This window comes from Neolamprologus brichardi, chromosome 11, assembly GCF_056152115.1.
Source record: "Neolamprologus brichardi isolate AB-2024 chromosome 11, ASM5615211v1, whole genome shotgun sequence".
NCBI lineage: Eukaryota > Metazoa > Chordata > Actinopteri > Cichliformes > Cichlidae > Neolamprologus > Neolamprologus brichardi.
In genome coordinates this window covers 30,230,483-30,241,774 of record NC_142114.1, presented here as the reverse complement: position 1 = coordinate 30,241,774, position 11,292 = coordinate 30,230,483, and the positions used below count along the sequence as shown (strand labels likewise).

At 38.6% G+C, this 11,292-nt stretch overlaps 1 long non-coding RNA gene across 1 annotated transcript; it reads right to left on the bottom strand.

Moving 5' to 3' along the window:
- Window positions 1–7,669: 7,669 nt before the first annotated feature.
- LOC148100718 (uncharacterized) lies at window positions 7,670–8,915 on the bottom strand. Its single transcript, XR_015719750.1, has 2 exons — window positions 8,783–8,915; window positions 7,670–8,237 (listed from the first exon to the last, which is right to left on the bottom strand). It is a non-coding gene; the product is annotated as an uncharacterized LOC148100718 (long non-coding RNA).
- Between the last annotated feature and the right edge of the window lie 2,377 nt (window positions 8,916–11,292).

Genomic DNA, 11,292 nt, shown 5'->3' with positions numbered 1-11,292 from the left:
AGTGCAGCGTTCGATACTGTCGACCATAATATCCTATTAGAGCGATTAGAACATGCTGTAGGTATTACAGGTACTGTGCTGCAGTGGTTTGTATCATATCTATCTAATAGACTCCAGTTTGTGCATGTAAATGGAGAGTCCTCTTCACACACTGAGGTTAATTATGGAGTTCCACAGGGTTCAGTGCTAGGACCAATTCTGTTTACATTACACATGCTTCCCCTAGGCAGCATCATTAGAAGACATAGCATACATTTTCACTGCTATGCAGATGACACCCAGCTCTATCTGTCCATGAAGCCAGATAAGACCTGGATGGCCGCTAACTTTCTGCTTCTTAATTCAGATCAAACTGAGGTTATTGTACTCGGCGCTGAAAATCTTAGAAATATGGTATCTAAGCAGATTCTTACTCTGGATGGCATTACCTTGGCCTCCAGTAACACTGTGAGGAACCTTGGAGTCATTTTTGACCAGGACATGTCCTTCAACGCACATATTAAACAAATATGTAAGACTGCTTTCTTCCATTTGTGCAACATCTCTAAAGTTAGAAATATCCTGTCTCAGAGTGACGCTGAAAAACTAGTTCCCCTCCCTGAGCCTAGATCTGCTGTATCTGATGACTGGCAGGTCATAAGTGTTGATAGATCTTGTTCTTACCGTTCAGCTGACTCCTCAGGACTTGCCTGACCCTCTGCAGGTACTTGGTGGTTGCAGCTTTCCTAGCAGCCTGTTCATTGTTCCTATTTTCCTGTGGGATTCCCAGGTACTCGTAGGCGTCCTCAGTGTCTGCAATGTTTCCTTCTGGTAGTGCAATCCCCTCAGTTCGGAGTACTCTTTTTTGGGCAGATTGACTGTTTGGATTTTGATTATTTTCCCCCCTGAATAATAAACTGCCTCTTTTATAAACTGCATTTTCTATTTTCTTTGTTAAAACATTTAAGTTTGACAAACACACACACACACACACACACACACAAAATAGGGGGTTGGGGATGTAAAAGCTGCAGAGTTTACAGTGTCAGTACTTTATCAGTGTTTTATACCCACAAAGCTAGATGTTTAGACACCATCTGTGCTCGAAATTCAAACTGATGTGAACATTGTTACGGCCCTAGCAGGGCCGCCTCCTGAAGTTGTCTGTGTGGGCGTGTCCGACCATCTCTCCGGCCTTAGCTGCCACCTTTCTTTTGTGCAGCTGACTCTCGTCAGTAATTAAAAGTATTTAAGCCCAGGGAAAGGTGAGCTCTGGGCCAGAGTGCCATTAGTGTGGTTGCAGCTAGTGAGCTGTGTGTTTGTGTGGTTGCAGCTAGTGAGCTGTGTGTTTGTGTGGTTGCAGCTAGTGAGCTGTGTGTTTGTGTGGTTGCAGCTAGTGAGCTGTGTGTTTGTGTGGTTGCAGCTAGTGAGCTGTGTGTTTGTGTGGTTGCAGCTAGTGAGCTGTGTGTTTGTGTGGTTGCAGCTAGTGAGCTGCTCTCTTTTTGACTTACTTTTTACTTTATTGACCAACGCTTGAGTTGTGTTTGTTTCCTTAAATGGTGATAGCGGCTTGTCCGTCTCTTTTAGTTGAGCTACTTTAATAAAACTATTTAATTTAACCCTTTTGCCTCCTTGACTCCTTTTTCTGACCCGGACACTTTTTGTTACTTCCCCCCTCATCGCCTGGACCCTTTTAGGGGAACGTAACAACATCACAAACCCACAGATACAAAGTGGCACAGACATGATTTCAATCAAAGGAGGAGCACTTAGCGTCATGAATGCACTCATTTGACCTTTTACGTACAGTACGCTAAGATTTTGATTATGATCCTGCCTCTGCAGAGTTTCTAAAAAAAAACCTGTTGAGTTACATCATCCCTAAAAACTCCTGCTGTACAGAAGCACCAGATAACTTGACAAAAACGTGAAGCAGGATAACAATAATGTGAACGCTTAAACATCATTCGGATTAATAACTATGTACACCTTTGTTTTCTTACTTGTGGAGTTCTGATGTCACTATTCAAGTCTTTCACGTTGCTGCGCTTTAAATGACTTATACAAATGCATCGAGGCATTTCAGAGGCTGATCCAATGATTAAAATTTAAATTATGATAGTTTTGTATTGAAAGATGTATATTTTCCTTGTAAAGAAGTAAATATGGGTAATAAATAGCACTACCTAAATAGAAGATTGCACAGATTGTAATGAATAAATCAAATATTTTAGTAAAGAGTTTCTGTGAAGGACCAAAGCTGATTAAAATCAGCTGCATGAAGTAATCATTAAAAAGTCACAGCAAATATTTTTATCAGTGTGCGTTTTTATTCAAACATTCTTTTCTAACTAAATTTCTCATTTAGTTAAAAATCTAAAACACAAATATACAAGACTGAACCTGAGAAGAACTCAGCTTTCATAATAAGATGAAAGAAGTCGTGACCGTAGAAAGATGCACTAGTGACCTATCCGGTCATTAAGTGATGACGTGACGAATCCTACTTCTGGGCCTAAAGTAGTCTGCGTTTAATATGGCTTTTGTGTTGTTAACATGTTAAATGTTTTGTATTTTCTTCTATTTAATCTCAAAAAGCTCCTAAAACAGTCAGTGATCACTGTTGACCTCCCTCGGCTTTTATTACTGCTAATCATTTATTTAAGCTCAGTTTTTAAAACCTTAGGATGTAACTACAGCCCAGCCCATGCAGCAGTATATGAATGACTAACCTCGTATTGTGGATGGATTATCTCAGTTGTTCTCCTGGCTGAAGTTTGGTGCTTTTACAGCATCCTGCCATGCGATTACATTTGTTCCTGACCACCGAGAACACTCACGTTAACTTTTATCGAGTGGAAAAAAAGTTAGCTTGTTTATATTATGCTAACATAGCTGTGTCGCTAGCGGTCACGTAGCACATCATTATATACCAGCTAGCCAAACTTCAGTAACCCTACAAACGTCACTGCTGTTTAGTTTTCTGTCTTCATCTATGTTGGAAGTGATAACAGAGCTGTACGTTTGAATTTGTTTCCAAAACCTCGCAGTCAGGACATGCTATATTGTATTTAGTATTTAAGCTAGCGAGCTAACTTCCTGCTAACTTCTAACTCCGTTAAATGTCATAAATTCCGTTTTCATGGATGCCTGGATGTTAAACTCAATTGTTACACCTGGTAGAGCAGAACGCTGATCATTTTATTAAAGATAAAAGACTTTAGACAGTTTTTCAACTCTCAGTAATGCCCTAGTGATCGTTTGATATATCGACCTGCAGCGAAGTTTAGGCCCAGACACGGCTAGTGATGTCAGACTGAACGACCGGATAGAGGAACTGCAAACAATGACTCCATGAATCAAATGTTGTCAAAAAAGTTTTGTTGGTTTGGTTTTTTTTGTCCGCAGATATTTTATTACAGTTTTAGCCGATAAGTGGATGATGTTGGTTTTTGTTCCATTTTTGGTTCTGTGTCATTACAGCATAACGTGACATTATGTTGTAATGTAATTTTAACTAAAACGAATCATTGATGACCGTGTTATCGTCACCATGATCTTTGTCAGTTCCACATCTGAAGGACAGCCAATCCCAGCAGGAACACGAGCTTCAGCTGACCAATCCCTGAGGCCTGAGAGAGTGAATGACAGACACACATACATGCATGTTTATCCGGCACAAAAAAGGTGAAATGTTGTATGTTAGCAGCTTCTTTTGTGACTCATGATGCCATCATGTGTGATCAGGATTTGTTTTGCAAACACTGACTTTGAAACTGTGGCTGTGTTAGAGTGACAGACAGTATGTGACGGAAAATACAGAAAAGCAGATTCAATAAATAAATATTTTATTGTTTTAAGTTAAATACTATAAATCTGTCTTTTACTGACACGTCTAAAAAAAAAACAGGATTTCTCACCTTGTTCCTGAAATTGGACTCATCCTCTAAAAGACAGGAGAAAGCACAGATACTGGCATCAGTACCAAAGTACCAATAATAGACAAAGTGTCTGTGCTGTGTTGGTGTGCTGCTGTTACCTTTAAAAGAAGTGTGGACAAGGTCAGTGCTGAATTCGATATAGTCAAGGCTGTAGTCAAGGTCCGTCAAGTTGAAGTCACTATAGTCGGTCCAGTTGAAGTCACTATAGTCGGTCCAGTCAAACTCTGTGAGGTCATAATCTTCTTTTTCACTGTTTTCTGTGATAGAAATTCAGCAGAAACAAAATAAAAAGCACGTAAGCTGACATAAGTTGGCTGACATACACATACACACCCTTTATAAAACAACCCAGTTATAATTCATTCTGTATATGTAATAAATATTATTAAATATAGTATTACTCTGGGTTAATATTTTATTTAATTAGTATGAAGCTTTTTAACAGCTTTGGAAAATAAAGGTCATCTGAACAGTCTGAAGTCTGTGGATGTTTGGAGCTAATTGGTCAGAAAAAAAAAAGGCTGTCAGTTTTGCTTTCGGTTTGAAGGCGAGGCCGTGACCTGCGTCACATCAGGACATCCCATTAATAACCAGCGAAATCCGCGAAGCAGCCAACTTTATTTTTTTCCAATTGTTATAGACGTTTTAAGACTGTTTAAGACAGGCATGAACATTTACACACTTTTCTCTCTTGTTTAAACTCTCAAAGTTCAAACCTAAATAAGTCCAGTATTATAGAATCAAAGTCAGCCGCAGGAGCCTCTGACGCTGCAAAACGTTTCATCGACATTGTTGTGTTTGGTGGAGAAAACTTACAAACATACAGTGCAGTCACCACCCCAATATTAAGACTAATTTGACCCCAAAAGAAAGAAAGAAAGAAAGAAAGAAAGAAAGAAAGAAAGAAAGAAAGAAAGAAAGAAAGAAATCACAAAACACAGAAGCAAACAATATAAACAATATCTTATATATAAAACAAATGAGTCATAATAAATATTACATAACACACAAAAAACTAAACACTTAACTTATTTGGTTTGGGCAACATTTTGAGTAAAGTCCGTAATTACTGATCTGAAAAGCCAAACATCAGTGTGAATGTTACGTTTGCTGTTTTTTTCTTCCCCTTAAATCTCCCAGAGAACACCATTCATCTAAAATGAGAGTCACCACCCCAAACTTTTATTTAAGCGATCGAAGATTTCTGTAAGTTTGACAAGCTGAACGCATTCTGTACTGCAGGAGACATGACACGATTATTTACAACGGTCCACAGCCAATCAGGACGCAGAACACAATGCGGGGTTTTTAAAAAAAGAACAAAAAACAGAAACAAAAACAAAAAAATAGCCAAAACATGGGAAGTTGCACGCGCACACACACACAAAAAAAAAAAAATCCGCGAGACCGCGTGACAGCGACGGATGACTGTGCAAACAAAGAACAAACACTTTTTAAAAAAATCTCCTATTCACAAAGACATATTTATAACATTAATATATAATTTATAACACCTAAGGCTCTGGTTGCAGTTCACTCACCACAGCAGACTAACACGCTCAGAGTCAGCCAGAGACAGGCGGACAGTAACGGGTTCATCCTGGACGAGAGACACAAACTGGCGGAGAGAGAGCGTGGGAATGAGATCTGAGTCCTCTGACACGTTAAACAAAAACTTTCTTTTCCCACCAAACGAGTTTATCTGTCATCAGCAAGTCCGAACTCGTTAGGTGAGCCCAAAAAACACTTTCTAGATGTGACAGTTACATCCAACATAAGGTTCGGGGGCCAGAATTGGACCCCAATCTGCCCCGCTGCTTATGTGAAAAAGGCATCAATTTAAGTGTTTTCATGGGTCGTACAGCTTTTACTAAAGATGAAAATCTACCCAACAGGCGTTCATACTAGACTATTGTAAACAGACATACAAACAAGACATGCTGTGGAAGAGAGCCAATAAAAATGCTCCCAGAAGCAGTGTTGCACAAAGCTGCAGAGACAGAAGCAAACATCAACAGCTGCAGGACATGATTCCAGATGTTTCACATATTGTTTCAGACATTTGTTGTCCCGACTATCTCCCTCATGGTCACTCAACTCACACCAACGTCTGTGTTTCTGCAGTCCACACCAGCAGCTAACAGCAGACGAGGATAAAATGTATAAGACAGGAATATAAGCAATGAATTAAATATTAATTAGAAAAAACTCTGCTTTAAAATCCTTTTCTTTCTTTTCTTTTTTCTTTCAGCCAATGAGTGTAGAGTGTTCATACCTGCATATACGCTTGCTGACCTGTGTTAGCAGAGAAAGTAGCGTAAGTAGATGCACTCTGTCACTGTGCATAGAGGGTTTGGTGGTTTTCACACGTATCTTGACTTTAAGTGGAGAGAGGAAATGTGGTTGCTAAACTGTTGCTATGTGCAAGACCAGCACGACGTGTGTACAAGAAACACAGAGACGTCTGCATGTTTGTGCAGTTACCAGCTCGTATTTCTGTGAACGTGCAGATTTATTTCTCCTTCAGATTTTTAATTTTCCATTTAAGTTAGTAAAACTTCACTCGAATAATGAAGAGCCACTACATTTAAGAAACAAATCTGGAGCAGGTCCTGAACTTCAGCTCCTGTTCACCGTGAACTCGTCTGTGACGGCTGAGCCATTTATCTGAGAGCAAAACTAAAAAACTGCAACTCTTCACTTTAATGAAGTGTAGTGGAGATGTGTCACATGGGCAAAGAAAGATTCATTTTATTATTAGTGTTATAAGCTTGGGGCTTTCTGTTTCTGATGTTACTGTCAAAACGAAAACGTTGTCTGACTTTCTGTGTTGGTTTATCTGCTCGTAAGTCAAAGTGACTCTTTAAAGTGTGTGAAAGATGACCTCATGAACAGGAAGGCGGACAGCTCCTTTTCTTGTAACACTCTTACATCAAAGGTAAGATGTGCAGCTTCTTCGAACTTGTTGAAGTGTCTGCCACATGCTGCACAAACACTTGCTGTGAAGAAGAGATGTGCACGGTTTGTTGGCTCTGCTCCTGACTCCTGTGAAAAACCCAAACCTGCTCACTATTTACAGCATCAGTCACAAGCCGGGACCGGGTGTCAGTGATGCTGTAGGACACGTTACAGAGAAGTGTCACTTTCATATATTTATATACTCTCAAAGGAGATCCGCAGAGATTCAAAGATTTTCAGATTAGAGCAAAAGACGGCCGATGACCCTCCCATCACCAAAGCAGACTGTTGTCTTAGTTTGATGTGTAGGGATCAACTACTCACTGCATTTTGTACTGTTGAAATTTGAGCTTATTACATATTAACCTTTTATGGGCACAAGCCAGAGTTCCCTTAGAGCCAGCAAACCTGGATAAATGTGGAGGGCTGAGCCAGGAAGTGCACGAAATCAAGGATGCAGATAATCAAGGACCAGGTTGATCAGGCCCACGGTGCCGATGACGGCGTCCGGCGTTGTTGGCCAACAGGATATAAGTGGAAACGCTGCTACTGTCTGAAGAAAACACAGGATGAGCAGAGGGGAAAAACATTATGTACAGAGAGGATTCCCACTCTGCTCATCCAGATACGACCATTATTATTATTATTATTATATTATGTGCACATACTTACAGCTAATGAGGCTGTACACAGCCTGTTTGTACTTTGTGCGTCTTAATAAACTTTAATAAGTGATAAATTCCACCTGCTCCCTTTCAGACTTAAAACATTTATTTACGCCATCACAAACCTCGTGTTTTGTATTTTATTTCAATAAAGAGAACATTTCAGAAGAATTGAACATCGTTTATTGAGAAAGAGAAATTTATTTTAATGAATCTATTTGGTGACTAGACTCCGATGACTGGTGGTGACCCATCAGAGTCAGACGCTGGTGGTGGTGAAGGTGAACCCTGAGGCTTGGACGGAGCTCGAGTGACTCAGCTGGGTGGGGAGCGGAGGCTGATTGGCTCAAAGGAGGCGAGCATAAAGATGATTGGACTACACTAATGATGCCAGTGTTGAGAGTGATTATAGTGGATCTATTGCTTTAAAAACTGCTTTTATTAAAATGAAACTTAAATTTTAAAAAATGGGGAAGCTTGACTTCCTCTGGCCTCCAGGAGGAAACCCGCTGCAGTTAATCGAGGTGCAGAGATGTGAAAGAAGAAGCTGAAAGTTGCAGATGCATAACAGGAAGTGAGTTCAGAAATCATCAAATGATAGCTCGTCCTTGGCTCCGCCCACCAATCAATTCCAGGCGTGAAGAATCACCAATCCCAGCAGGAGTACCAGGTTCAGCTGGCCAATCCCTGAGCCCTGAGAGAAGTCACATGGTTCACAGAAGCGAAAACAGCTACTTTGATATGTTTTACATTTATGAACTTTATTATTTTTATCCAGACTAAAATCTAAACGTATCAGCTCAGAACCTTTAAAGCTGTGGAATTAACATAATCAACAATAAGTAATCAGTGCTCTCTATCAACATGTATTTGAATTAATATTTAAATGTTAAAAGGAGCTACTTCTCTTAAATTTTAATAATGTTGACTAACATTAATTTTAAGGATGATTTATGTTTAATAAAGGTTTTATTGCTTTTGTGTCTCACTGAAAACAGAACACAGCCACATTAGACTTATTCTATGATGTCATCGAGAAAAGAGTAGAAAAAAATATCTGAAGCCCAAATTTTTGGCTCACTAGAATTTATTATTTGAACCTTCGACCAGGATAAACACAAAAAGTCAGAAAATACTAATAAACAGAATACAGCATATATATAAATGTGAGTTAAATATTGTGAATTTGTCCTTTAATAATGCGTCTGAACATACATGGACATAAAACCTTTTGCTCACCTTGTTTGGGATCATAAGATGTACCTCTGAAAACACAAAGACACAGAAAAGCACAGATGCTGATGGTAGTGCCGTCAAGTCTCAGTTACTAAACAGAGTTTGTGTGTTTGCGTCTCTGCTGTTACCGGGGAAGATGGAGTAATCAAAGGTGTGGTCGTTGTAGTCGTAGTCGTAGTCTGTCGTCTGTGTGACTGTGTGATCGGTGGTCAGCTCTTCCGTCTCGTGTCCTGTGGAGGAAAATGAAGCGGAAACATCAACAACATGTGAGCAGCTGGGATTTACAGGAGGCCGTTTTCCTCTTGCTAACAGCGGCTAAAACAATCAAGATGAAACTGCTGACATTCAGCTTTCATGGAGATGTTTGAGCTGTTTAGGAATCACAAGCGTTTTCATGGTTTTTACCAAATGCTGTGCTTTTACTGCAGCTGACCACAGCGCGCTCTCATGTTGAAGAAAATCAACTTCTTTGCTTTGACAAACTCTTCAGTGTCTTTGGATCGTTATCCGTTTGCACCATGAAGGTCTGTCCGATCCCTCGCTCCGTACACGTCACAGTTCATCTGCGCTCGCCAGCTCTGGGCCGTATCTGCTTTGAGGGGAGTACTGTATTTCACAAATTGTTATCTTTGTTTGTATTCAGTATCATGTCCTAAATCTTGGCCACGCAAGCAAAGAATTTTAATCGTACTTTTAAAGACATTTTAAAAAACTTTGACCTCATTTTGACCTTGAAGAAGAGGTCAGAGGTCCAAAGGGACACGATATACAGAATGTGTATCTATAAATTTCCAACATGTCTGTATGTTGTCAATACAAACAGAAAAAGAAGAAAGTTTAAATAGCTCTATGTAATATAGAATTATAAATATGAGAATATACATGATGTAATATTTAACCCCTGAGGAAATGTATATTTCCCTCAGTATTATTATTATGGCCTTGAAGAAGAGGTCAGAGGTCAAAGGTGACTAAATCTTTATATGGTACTTCCTACATGTTGATGATGCTCCCACACTATTGGGCATTTTGTCAATTTTCCATACATAAACTCATAAAGTTGACCTTGAAGACTTTGTGAGCAGAGTTTGAATGGATAATATAACAACTATGGAACGCCAAGACTGACATAATGAATCAGTGAAATACACCATTAAATAATGAATTAAAATGTGAAATAAATAAATAATGAATTAAAATGTGAAATAAATAAATAATGAATTAAAATGTGAAATAAATAATGAATTAAAATGTGAAATAAATAAATAATGAATTAAAATGTGAAATAAATAAATAATGAATTAAAATGTGAAATAAATAAATAATTAAAATGTGAAATAAATAAATAATTAAAATGTGAAATAAATAAATAATGAATTAAAATGTGAAATAAATAAATAATGAATTAAAATGTGAAATAAATAAATAATGAATTAAAATGTGAAATAAATAAATAAAATGTGAAATAAATAAATAATTAAAATGTGAAATAAATAAATAAAATGTGAAATAAATAAATAATTAATTAAAATGTGAAATAAATAAATAATTAATTAAATAAATATCTATGACACATTTAATTAATTAATTAATTATGTATTTAATAAATTCATCATGTCAGTCTTGGGGTTTCACAGACAACACACTAAAAGAATGACAAATGCATGCTATCAAAACCAGAAGCTCCCTGGTTGAAGTAATAAACACCAGTGACCCCGAGCCGCTGGCAGCCCTGCAGTAATATCTCCATCATATTAGTGAGCCCATGTGCTTCACAGCTGTTTCTCCTTCTGATAGACGTCAACCTCGGTTTCATTTGTTCTGTTATTTTGTTCTTTGTGCAGCTTTAGATGTTTTCTGGTGAAGTCTACTCTGGCCGTCTTGCTCAAGAGCACCATGAGGGTTTGACAGTGATGTCCCACTGAGTCTTCTTCACTTGGTTAGATGCTGTAAAGTGTTTTTTCTTAAGCAGGGAAATAATCCTGAGGTCTGTTGTGAGACACAGGGCACACCATGGATGTGTATATGTTATATTTCTCTTCAATAGAGGACTTTTACTATTCAAAATGTTATTCTTGCACAATTTTAACCCATCTGGTCAAGACCTTAGCTTATTTGTTGCTAACTTTACTGGAAGCCCAGCAGTTGCTTCATGCTCCAGGTTCATCTCCCCACTTCCTGAAACGTTTCTGTGCCAGCTCACGACCAAAACACCCAGCACAGCCTGCTGCGTGAATACAAGGATGTACAAGTTTCTGGGAATAATCTTTGTAGCTTTAGGGCTCGTGCCAACAAATAAAGAAGTGAAATTCAAAACATTTCCTCTCAGTGCTCTCCCTCATGGGGGAGTTAAGCTGCAGAGAAGCCAGAAAACGCTTTACAGTGAGTAACAGCAGCTGAAATCCACGATCTCGCTTGAGTGGATTGGATGGGTTGTTACCAACATCAATTTCATGTCAGTAGCGCCTTTAGAAATATATTTACTGAGCAAATAGAAGACGAGTTCAACACCG